Genomic DNA, 12,567 nt, shown 5'->3' with positions numbered 1-12,567 from the left:
GTTTTGCAGCGTAGATCCATGGATGGGTGAGAGTTGGACTTCTCCATCAGCAGCTCTTCCTGCCTGTTCACTCGATGCTAGTCCTGTGCGCCAGCTGTTGTGGCTGTACTGCTGTACTTTTCAAGGCACAGCACTGTAGGGTTAAAAGTGTTTTCTTTACTTTTGTGTTTGTTTGTTTGTTACACATTATGTGTGATAAAGTATTATAACCTATTACAGTACTATATAGTCGATTGTGTCAGTTGGGTACCTAGGCTAACTTTGTTGGACTTAGGAACATACTGGACTTAACAAACACACTCTCAGAACAGAACTCATTCCTATGTAGGGGACTTATTATAGGTATACCAAATATACAAGCAATAGAAAATATATAGCATTTTTAGTATTTTATTTAGTTTTTATTTAATACAAAATGATGCATATTGTGATACATTTCTGTAACTTGCTTTATGGACTCAATAATAAATCTTGTAGGCCTTATTATATTAACATAGGTTTATATATGTATATATACACTAACATAGGCTCTTCTGCTGCACTGTATTCCATACTATGCATATACTACCCTTTATATGGCCTTCCCCTATTGATGGTTGTCCCTACTGGCCCTGCGTGTAAGGATTGAAGCCCCCTCCCTTACCCAGTGAACGCACCAGACCCGTCAAAGAGGCATTCCAAAGGAGTGTCAGTTCTGCTTAAGGGGCAGTGAAGGAGTCCAAGAGGACACCAAGTTAGTGAACAAAATTAACTTCTGCAAGGTAAGACCTAATTTTTAAAAAAGACATAAGTTCAAAAAATTAATTTTCAAACAGAAAAAGAGAGTGGAGGAGAGTTAGCAGAGATGAAACTAAGAAATTAAGATTTACTTACAGAAGAGGATGAAACTAAAAATGAGGACATTTCATAATCCGACACAGCAAAAGGTCAGAGACAGCTATGAATAACAGCTTTAAGGAAGCTTTTTTTTTTTTTTTCTTCTTTGGCATATTTATTGTGGAGCTGTTACATTTTCTTTATTATTATTATTATTATTTTATTTTGTTTTGTTTTACTTTAAAATACTGTATTGGTTTTGCCATACATCAACATGAATCCACCACGGGTGTACATAAGTTCCGACTCCTGAACCCCCCTCCCACCTCCCTCCCCATACCATCCCTCTGGGTTATCCCAGTGCACCAACCCCAAGCATCCTGTATCCTGCATCGAACCTAGACTGGCGATTCCTTTCTTATACGATATTATACATGTTTCAATGCCATTCTCCCAAATCATCCCACCCTCTCCCTCTCCCTCAGAGTCAAAAAGTCTGTTCTGTACATCTGTGTCTCTTTTGCTGTCTCACATACAGGGTTATCGTTACCATCTTTCTAAATTCCACATATATGTGTTAGTATACTGTATTGGTGTTTTTCTTTCTGGCTTACTTCACTCTGTATAATCGGCTCCAGTTTCATCCACCTCATTAGAATTTATTCAAATGTATTCTTTTTGATGGCTGAGTAATACTTCATTGTGTATATGTACCACAGCTTTCTTATCCATTCATCTGCTGATGGACAACTAGGTTGCTTCCATGTCCTGGCTATTATAAACAGTGTTGTGATTAACATTGGGGTACATGTGTCTCTTTCAATTCTGGTTTCCTTGGTGTGTATGCCCAGCAGTGTGATTGCTGGGTCATAAGGCAGTTCTATTTCCAGTTTTTTAAGGAATCTCCAAACTGTTCTCCATAGTGGCTGTACTAGTTTGCATTCCCACCAACAGTGTAAGAGGGTTTAAGGAAGCATTTTTAAATATATCATTTAAAGGGAACCATTTTTCAAGTTTCTCTAAAAACACATCAAGGGAAAGAGGGGAAACCTCATCCTCAAAATTATTCATAAGCATTCTGTGTACCAGAAATTAGTGAAAATTTTAATCAAGGAAGGCCTCAGCTGTCTTATTTATGAACTTCACATTTATTTACTAGAGGGTTGTTACTGACTGAATCATATCCCCCACCCAAATTCATATGTTGAAGCTTAATTCCCAGTACTCAGAATCTGACTGTATCTGGCCTTTAGTCTTAAGATAAAATGAAGTCATATGGGTGGGTACTAATCCATGTAAGTAGTGTCCTTATAGGAATAGGAAATTTGGACACAGACATGCAAGAAACAGAAGTAAGACTTGGCAAAAGCAGTGAGAAAGGAGTCATGTTTCTCAAACAAATGCAAGAGGCCTCAAAGAAACTAACACTGCCAATACCTAAATCTTAGATTTATAGCATCTAGAACTATGACAAAACAAATGTTTGCTACTTAAGCCACCCAGGCTAAGGTATTTTATTATGGCAGCCTTAGGAAACTATCACAATGGTCAATTTTAATATCATATGAAATGTCACAAAAAAACCTTGAAGTCATCACTTTCCAGGTCTTGGTTCTTTGCCTGTTTGAGTGACCCAAACCTTTATTCCAGAAAGATCTGAGTTTTCAATGGTCCTGGTTTAGTTTTGATTGCTGATATTTTCTATTAAGCTTGACCACTGGACGTGAAAATAGTAAGCGGCTCCAAACACAGTATTCTTTGCTTCCATTGTATGAAAGCAATCCAATATCCTTTTGTTATTCAAGATCAGTCACTCCAGCTAATATGTTCTTTATTCTTCCATGTTGATTTGATGCCTAGAGAGCCCAAAATATCCAGTCTCATTGTCCATTGACTGGAGCCATTGTTTTGCCCTCTAGTGAAAGAATTCTTCTCAAAGGACTAAGATCTCCAGATCTACATGCATAAAATTATCAGCTTGAAAATCTATTAAAGTATGTTAATGGATTATTAGGTGTAACAGTGAGAGGAGCCACTCCCTTCTTTTGATTCCAGGTTCCATGTATTCTGGCTACATGGAGACAGTAACATACAATGGTCTCTGATTCGAAGCACATGCTGAACCCTGTTACACACAGAGCTATCCTATCATGTTGTCTTCCAACTGGTACTATCTAGAAAGTGAAAGTCGCTCAGCCGTGTCCAACTGTTTGCAACCCTATGGACTATACAGTCCCTTCTCCAGGGGATCTTCCCAACCCAGGGATCGAATCCAGGTCTCCCACATTGTGGGCAAATTCTTTACCAGTTGAGCCACCAGGGAAGCCCAAGAATACTGGAGTGGGTAGCCTATTCCTTCTCCAGCAGATCTTCCTGACCCAGGAATTGAACAGGGGTCTCCTGCATTGCAGGTGGATTCTTTACCAGCTGAGCTAACAGGGAAGCCCTGGTTAATTACTGGAAAAGTCCAAGTTGTTAATTTCATAGATAAAGTAGCTCAAGATTTTCATTTTATTCTTCATATAATTTATTATTGTAGAAACTTCTAAAAATCATACAATTATATAAATAACAATGAATTATTAATAAAAAGAAAGAAGGCAGGGACCCAGGGAAGAAGGAAGACCACTTTGATTTCACAGGCAGAGTTAGGGTTGGGAGGTTGGATTATGATCGCCCAGCTGCTTGGGGTCCTTGGTATAGGACTTATTTTTCTTCAAACTCAGCTTGAGTTCAGAATCAAAAGGAAAACTTCAAATCAAAAACTTCTCCTAGATAAAGCGCCCCCTATAGTCTTACAGGATGTGTGATTTAACCAACGACAGTGAGTCACCTGGAAAGAGAGGTAGAAGAGACTGTGATCCAAAAACAGAAAGGAAGGGTGGGAGGGAAAGAGACAGTAAATGAGCATACATTGCCTGTTCTTAATTGTGTTTCTCCAATACCCCTTTTACTTTCCTTATATTCATCCAGCAATCACTTAAACACATTTATTACAAACCATATCAGTAGGTCCTAAAATTATTGTTATTTTCAGACTCACCGTTTAACTAAGATAAATCATGGTCACAATCTACTCGTTCCCTTTATATTTTGAGAGCTCCTATGCACGTATCTCCTATACATTATGCTGCTGCTGCTGTTTAGTCATTAAGTTATGTCCAACTCTTTGCAACCCAGTGGACTCTAGCCCACCAGGCTCCTCTGTCCATGGGATTTTCCAGGCAAGAATACTAGAGTCGGTTGCCATTTCCTTCTCCAGGGTATTTTCCCAACCCAGGGACTGAACCCACATCTCCTGAATTGGCAGGTGGATTTACCGCTGAGCCACCTGGGAAAAACCCCTCATTCATTATAGTGTAGGCCAGAAAACCCCCTCCTCCTCCTTCTCCTCTTTCTCTAGAGTACTCATTATGTTCCAAGTCCTTAAGAACACAAGGACTATAAAAACTTCTTATACAATTCTTCCCATCCTAGACAAAAAGTTAATATGGATCACAAATTTATACTGGTTCCAGTATCATCTTAGTATTCATCAAAATTCTTATCAATATTCTAGCAAAGTTTGAATTGCTAAACTTACTACCTGATTAGTTATGACAATTTTAACATATAAAAATCAAACTCTAACATTCTAACAGTGAAATCATATAAGAACAGGGTGAAAGCAAGGCAGGGGGAAAAATGTTCATTACTGAAAGAAAGCAGCAAAGGAGTTATATTCACAAATTTCTGCTGTAGATTTATAGAATTTAAGAGAATACCAAAAGAATGAGAAGCTACCTTTATAACTGAGAAAAATTCTTCAAATATGAGGAATTCTAAGTCTCCATTCTCCTTAGGTACTATTCTTAAAGAGTTGCCAGAACTAATATGACTATAACAGTTTTCTAAGCCCTGTAAGATTCTAATCAATCTCTTAGTGTTAACCAACTTCAGAAGTCCTCCTAAGTGAAATAAATATTCAGAGAAAATATTCTAACATTTTGTGACCAACACAGTGAGACCCAGTGGGGGGAAAAAATCAAGCAAATTGTCTGTGAATGACCCAGAAAGGAGGCAAATTTTCAGGGAAAGAACATGAGCAGTTCATCTTTAGTTTACTATCTTGAGCAAGACGCAAAGTGTTAAATGAAAACCCATACAGTCAAGCCCTTAAAACAGTCAACCTAAAGGCAAGTCCTTAAGCATCTGATTAGTACATGATAGGAACATTCTAGGATCTTAACTATTTATTGTTACTTGGTTTCTAAAGCAAGTAAAAAGTTCCCGAAATAAAATTTACCAGACATGGAACTGTAGGCTTATATAAAAGTACCTCTGTCTGCTCAGCTCTCTTTGCCTCATTTGCAATCATATAGCAAAAGATCATTTAAAATAAAACAAGAAGCGATCGTGAGTGTCTGAAAACTCCACTACCATGAGTGGTTTGTGTTCAACTCCTCCTGCAGTCCCACGCACTGTGGCACTCAGTGCACAGAAGTACTCAGCTGAGTCACGCCAATGGGCTGAGAATTTCCTCAGGTTGAAGGAAAAATCACTGCTCTTAAATTCAGCCACGAGGCCTCTAATGCCTTGAACCACGGTGTTCCCTGAAAAGTACTTGAGGAGCAGCTGGGGTCTTTGCCTAGGGTACTGGATGTACCAGAAGAGATAGAGAGTTGCACTGTGAGAATAGTTACACTTCAGCTCCAATGAGGTTCCTTCAGAGACCAAAACAGGGTCATCAGGCTGGGTCACTGACTGGCCTCTGGAATCTCCTGCAAAATCAATGTCATGTCAGTAAAAGCAATGCAGACATCACTATAAAAAGAATTGTACTTGTAGTAAGAGTCTGTAGAACTACAGACCACTAAGAAACTTTACTCACTAGGGGCAAATATCATCCCCAGTACTGAGATGAGCAGCAGCAGCATGGCTGAGCAGTGGAAACGCTGTGAAGTCTTTTCTGAATGATCTCCCCTGAGCAGACAGGAAAGTGGCAGGAGAAAGAAATTTAAGTCTGGACAAGTTCCTTGCTAAGATAAAAACGCAAATGCTGCTGAGATGAGCCTGCAGTTTTCTGATGTTTGATGTCTGATTCCTCTCTCTTGCCTCCGCAAAGAACTCAGCAAGCTGCAGGGAGGAAGGACTGAACAGAGGAAGCTGAACAAGATCTTTAGTTTGTGCACATCATCTTCTGAAGGCCAAATGTAGAACAAAGATCCCAAGGCCCCACATGTCTTCCTTTTATTTTCTGAGCTACATCAAAAACGTCTGTCTTCCCAATGTGCTTTTACCGTCCCAAATCTATGAGGGTGTGTTAGTCCTAGAGTCTACAGAAAATGAAGACAAAGAAAAGAAAGTGAAGTCACTCAGTCATGTCCGACTCTTTGCAACCCCATGGACTGTAGCCTACCAGGCTCCTCTGTCCACGGGGTTCTCCAGGCAAGAAGACTGGAGAGGGTTGACATTTCCTTCTCCAGGCAATCTTCCCCACCCAGGGATCGAACCTGGGTCTCCCGCATCGCAGGCAGGCGCTTTACGGCTGAGCCATCAGGGAAGCCTATAGAAATTAGATGTCATATAAAAGTAGAGTAACAAGTTAGTTCACTAAGAAATCAGTTTATAAAAGGTGTCTCAGAGTTGGAATTTGAGTCTATGAGAATCTTTGGAATTAGGCTAAATGCCTCAGACAGTTCTGTCATGGTGGTGATGGAAGATGGCAGAGATGTTTTCTTTGACTAATGCTCATGAGTCCACATGATGCTTGTGAAATCTTTTAGTTGTAAAGACAAAGCCCAAAACTATAAGACATTGATGAAGAAAATTTAAGGAGACACAAATAAATGGAAAGATATATTGTCCTCATGTACTGGAAGAATTAATATTGTTAAAATATTCATACTACCCAAAGCAATCTATAGGTTCAATGCATGCGGGCATGCTCAGTGGTGTCCAAATCTTGCAACCTCACAGACTGTACCCTGCCAGGCTCCTCTGTCCATGGAATTTTCCAGGCAAGAATACTGGAGCAGGTTGTCATTCCCTGCTCCAGGGGATCTTGCCGACACAAGGATCGAACCCACGTCTCCTGAATTGGCAGGCGGATTCTTTACCACTGAGTCACCTGGGAAGCCCATAGTTTCAATGTAATCCGTATCAAAATGCCAATGGCACTTTTCACAGAAGTAGAAAAAATAATATCCAAAATTTTATAGACCTAAAAATGATCCTGAATATCCAAAGCAATCTTGAGAAAGAATAGCGAAGTAGGAGGCATCACACTTTCTGACTTCAAGCTATATTACAAGCTATAGCAATAAAACTGTTTGCTGCTGCTGCTGCTAAGTCACTTCAGTCATGTCTGACTCTATGCCACCCCATAGATCACAGCCCACCAGGCTCCTCCGTTCATGGGATTTCCCAGGCAAAAGTGCTGGAGTGGGCTGCCATTGTCCTCTCCATAAACTGTTTGATAATGACATAAAAACAATCACACTGATCAATGGAATGGAATAGAGAGCCCAGAAAAAAATTCACATATATATGACCAGTTAATTTACAATTAAAGAATATACAATGGATCAAAGACAATGTTTTCAATAAATGGTGATGAGAAAACTGCACAGTCACAAGCAGAGGAATAAAAGAGCACCCCTATTATACTCCATAAAAAAAAACTCAAAAAGGTTTAAAGACTTGATCATAAGACCCCCCAAAAAATAAAACTCATAGAAGAAAACATTAAGCTATTTTCAATAACATATATGCATCATGAAAGCATTAAAGTAATGAAATAAGTCAGAGAGATACAGACAAGTATTTAATGATATTACTTACATATGGAATCTTAAAAAAAAAAAAAAAAAAGCTTATGGAGAACAGATCGGATATTGCCAGAGGTAGCGGTCAGTACTTCGGTGCAATCTCAAAATCTGAAGAATGATCTCTGTTTGTTTCCAAGGCAAACCATTCAATATCACAGTAATGCAAGTCTATGCCCCAACTATTAATGCTGAAGAAGCTCAAGTTGAATGGTTCTAAGAAGACCTAGAAAACCTTTTAGAACTACGGCAAAAAAAGATGTCCTTGTCATCACAGGGAACTGGAATGCAAAAGTAGGAAGCCAAGAGATACCTGGAGTAACCAGCAAGCTCGGCCTTGGAGTACAAAATGAGGCAGGGCAAAGGCTAACAAGAGTTTTGCCAAGAGAACACTCTGGCCATAGCAAATACCCTCTTCCAACAACACAAGAGAGACTCTACAGATGAATATCACCAGATGGTCAATAGCGAAATCCGATTGTTTATATTCTTTGCAGCCAAAGGTGGAGAAGCTCCACACAGTCAGCAAAAACAAGACCAGATCTACTGCTTTGGGTCCAGAATTTTGGTTTTGTCCTCTCCCCACTCTACCTTCTAGTGGATTCTGTCACCTAATTAGGTTAAAAAGTTGGTTCTGCCATGAAAATATTATTGTGTTTCCCTCAAATGAACCTATGTTAATTAGGGTACACTGTCATAACCAAGATATCCCTCCTTTCACCCCAAATGCACTGGCTTAAAGAATGTGACCGCTCTCTCAAATAACCACCTCTACTGAGGTGAGAGATCAGGGTGACAGAGCAAATCTGCTCCATGCAGTGATTCAGGGGTGCAGGCTCCTTGCTTTGTGGTGCTTTTCATCCCCTAGGGTATTGCCTTGACTTACACATGGATGTCACCAGATGGTCAATACCAAAATCAGATTGATTATATTTTTTGCAGCCAAGATGGAGAAGCTGTATATACAGTCAGCAAAAACAAAACCAAGAGCTGACTGTGGCTCAGATCATGAACTCCTTATTGCCAAATTCAGACTTAAATTGAAGAAAGCAGGGAAAACCACTAGGCTATTCAAGTATGACCTAAATCAAATCCCTTACAATTATACAGTGGAAGTAACAGATAGATTTGAGGGATTAGATCTGATAGACAGAGTGCCTGAAGAATTACGGAAGGAGATTTGTAACATTGTACAGGAGGCAGCGATCAAAACCATCTCCAACAAAAAGAAATGCAAAAGGCAAAATGGTTATCATAATTGAGAAAAGAAGAGAAGCTAAAGGCAAAGGAGAAAAGGAAAGATATAGCCATCTGAATGCAGAGTTCCAAAGAATAGCAAGGAGAGATAAGAAAGCCTTCTTAAGTGAACAACGCAAAGAAATAGAGGAAAACAATAGAATGGGAAGGACTAGAGGTCTCTTCAAGAAAATTAGAGATGTCAAGGGAACATTTCATGCAAAGATGTGCACAATAAAGGATAGAAATGGTATGGACCTAACAGAAGCAGAAGATATTAAGAAATGGCAAAAATACACAGAAAAACTATAGAAAAAAGATCTTAATGACATAAATGACCATGATGGTGTGATCACTCACCTAAAGCCAGACATCTTGGAGTGTGAAGTCAAGTGGGCTTTAGGAAGCATCACTATGAACAAAGCTTGTGGAGGTGATGGAATTCCAGCTGAGATATTTTGAATCCTACAAGATGATGCTGTGAAAGTGCTGCACTCAATATGTCAGCACATTTGGAAAACTCAGCAGTGGCCACAGGACTGGAAAAGGTCAGTTTTCACTTCAATCACAAAGAAGAGCAATGCCAAAGAATATCCACACTACCACACAATCACACTCATTTCACTTGCTAGCAAAAGAATGCTCAAAATTCTCCAGGCAGGCTTCAACAGTATGTGACCCGAGAACTTCCAGATGTTCAAGTTCAGTTTAGAAAAGAAAATTATATTCATGATAATTTCTGAAAATTAAACTCAGATTTATGATATGAGAATTTTTTAGGTGCAGTTGCCACATTAAATTATTACAGGGCAAGTTTTCAAATTTAGACAATTTTGTACATGTTCTGTATGATTGATATAAAATGAAAAAAGTCAAGACTGAGAACATATTACTAGAAAGTTAGTTTGGACAGCTGTTCCTAAGTGACTTAAAAGGAGCTTCCAGACCACAGATTACGCAACCACTCAACCACCATTTCTGGTCTGGGATCTGCAGGTGCATATTTCAGCTGGAGTTCTGCAGCAGGGAAGCTCTCTTTTATTAAACTCTGGGGTTTTTGTTTAGCTATTCCCACTACTTCAAGCACTGTGAGCTCCCAGAGAGCACAGAAATACTCTGCAGAATCTTCCAGCTGTAAATCCGAAATGGTGAGGCTGATGGATTTACGAGCTTTCTGAAAATTTACAGAGTAGCGGCCATTCCTTGCATTCTGGCCAGAAGAAACCTGATGAATAAGGTAAATCATCTCTCCACTGGGAAGCAGCTTGTACCAAAACAGGTAGTAAGAGCTCCAGGTTGTTCCATACCGACAGTTCAGGGTGACTGACTGTCCCAGTTGACTGGATATGTCTGGTTGGTCTTGAATAACTCTCTGCGCCACACCAGATCCTGTGGGGAAAAAAGTCAGGAAACACAGCTGAAGTAATGAACAAAATAATGTAGGAATTAGACTAATTTGGAACCCAAAGAAAACTCAAATTGAAATCATAATAAGTATGCTTTTCTCCAGTCTTCCTTTCCTCCCAAGTCCCTGAGAAGCACCATGCATCTGTGTGCAGTCCTTTCACCCTGAACATGTGCACTCATGTTTGGAATCATCCCTACCAGAGAAGGTGAAGGCCAGGGACACCCAGAGCAGGCTGAAGAGCGGCATGAAGCATGGATTTCCCTGCACAAATGTGCTGAGTTTCTGCCTCAAGCAGAGAGTTCAGTGTCTTTGAGTGCTTGGGAGTATATATACATACTACCCAGTACCTGTGTGACTCCCCCCAACGGGAAGTGGGGTTTGTCATGTTCATAGGCCACGTGGTCTGTGCACACATGGGAAAAAAGTCTGGCTCACCACAAACTTTATTTTGTCTACTTGTCTTTTCCTGGTAATTGAGTTAGGCTGATCCTAAAAAGGAGTATGGAAAAAAGCAATTAGTATTAAAGGTATGAGCTGAGGGGAACTGAATTTTAAAGTTGACAAATATTGATTATCATCCAGTAAAATAATTTTACCAGCTCATTTAAGATAGAATTTACTATAGGCTATGAACTCTTTTTGTAACTTACTTACTGATCATTCATTTAGCCTATACTTACCTTTCCTCCATTCAGAAGCAATGATTTTTTCAAAACACACAGATTTTCAGCTTTCTTTGTGAAAAGCTATCTTGTCTAAAATAGTTAACTTATCTTTTTTTTTTTTTTTCTTAACTGGGTTTTAGGGCTCTATTTAGATTTTTTAGAAGTGAGTGAAGTAGCTCAGTCGTGTCCGACTCTTTGCAACCCCTTTGACTCTAGCCTACCAGGCTCCTCTCTCCATGGGGCTCTCCAGGCAAGAATACTGGAGTGGGTTGCCATTCCCTTCTCCAGGGGATCTTCTCGACCCAGGGATCAAACCCAGGTCTTCCGCATTGCAGGCAGACGCTTTAACCTCTAAGCCATCAGGAAAGCCCCAGTAAATAAAATTAAAATTACTTTAACATGAAATGAAGAAACATCAGTTCTTTTGACTTTCAGAATCTATTCATTTATATGTGTTTTTATGAAACTGTAGCAGGAATAAAATATTGTTCTTTTGAAATCCGACATTGAATCTTATTTATTAGACTTTGAGGAGGATCAGGATACTCAGTCTTGTTGCCTCTACAAGGAGAATTGTACTTATTAGATCCTGTGCCCTAGAAGTGTACCGATGTCACTCTGAAAGCTATACGATATTGATGAAGAAAACTGAAGATAATGCAAGTAAATATAAAAATATTTCATATTCATGGGTTTTAAGAATAAACAATGTTAAGATGTCCTCTGAACTAGAGCAATCTATAGATTTAATGCAACTCCTCTCAAAATAGTCATGGCATTTTTCATTCAAATAGAACAAATAATCCTAAAATTTGTATAGAACCACAATAGACCACAAATAGTCAAAGCAATTTTGAAAAAAATAAAACAAAAACAAAGTTGAAGGTATCATAGTCCCTGACATCAAAATATGCTTCAAAGGTGTTATAATCTAAAATTTACATTGTTGGCCCCAAAACAGAGATTCAGTCAATGGAACAGAATAAGGAGTCTGGATTTTAACCCTTGTATACATGGTCAATCAATCTATAACAAAGGAAGCAAGAATAACCAACTGGGGGAAAGACTGCTTCTTCTGTAAGTAGTGTTAGACAACTAGACAACTAGATGTTAAAGAATGAAATTAGAATATTTTCTCACAGCATATACTAAAATAAACTCAAAATGGATTAGAGACTTAAATATAAGACCTGAACTCATAAATTCTTAAAGAAAGTATAGGCAATACACTTTATGACATTCATCTTTGCTATATTTTTGAATCTATTTCCTCAGGGAAGGACAAAAAAGAAACGACACAGAAAATAGTATCTAATTAAATTAAAATATTTTGCACAGTGAAATAAACCATTAACACACAAAAAAGGCAACCTATCAAATGGGAGAAGATACTTGGAAGTGATTGGTCAATAAAGGGTTAATGTCCAGAATATATAAAAAACTTTTGCACACAATATCAAAACTACAGGCAGAGGACATGAATAGGCATTTTTCCAAAGAAACATACAGATGGCAAACAGACACATGAAAAGATGTTCAACATCTCTAATCATCAGGTAAGTGCAAATCAAAACCACAGTGAGATCTCACCTCACTCCTACCAGAATACAATCATGACAAAAATGAAAAATAATTG

This window comes from Capra hircus, chromosome 10 (assembly GCF_001704415.2).
Source record: "Capra hircus breed San Clemente chromosome 10, ASM170441v1, whole genome shotgun sequence".
Lineage (NCBI taxonomy): Eukaryota > Metazoa > Chordata > Mammalia > Artiodactyla > Bovidae > Capra > Capra hircus.
This window is presented reverse-complemented; position numbering follows the sequence as displayed.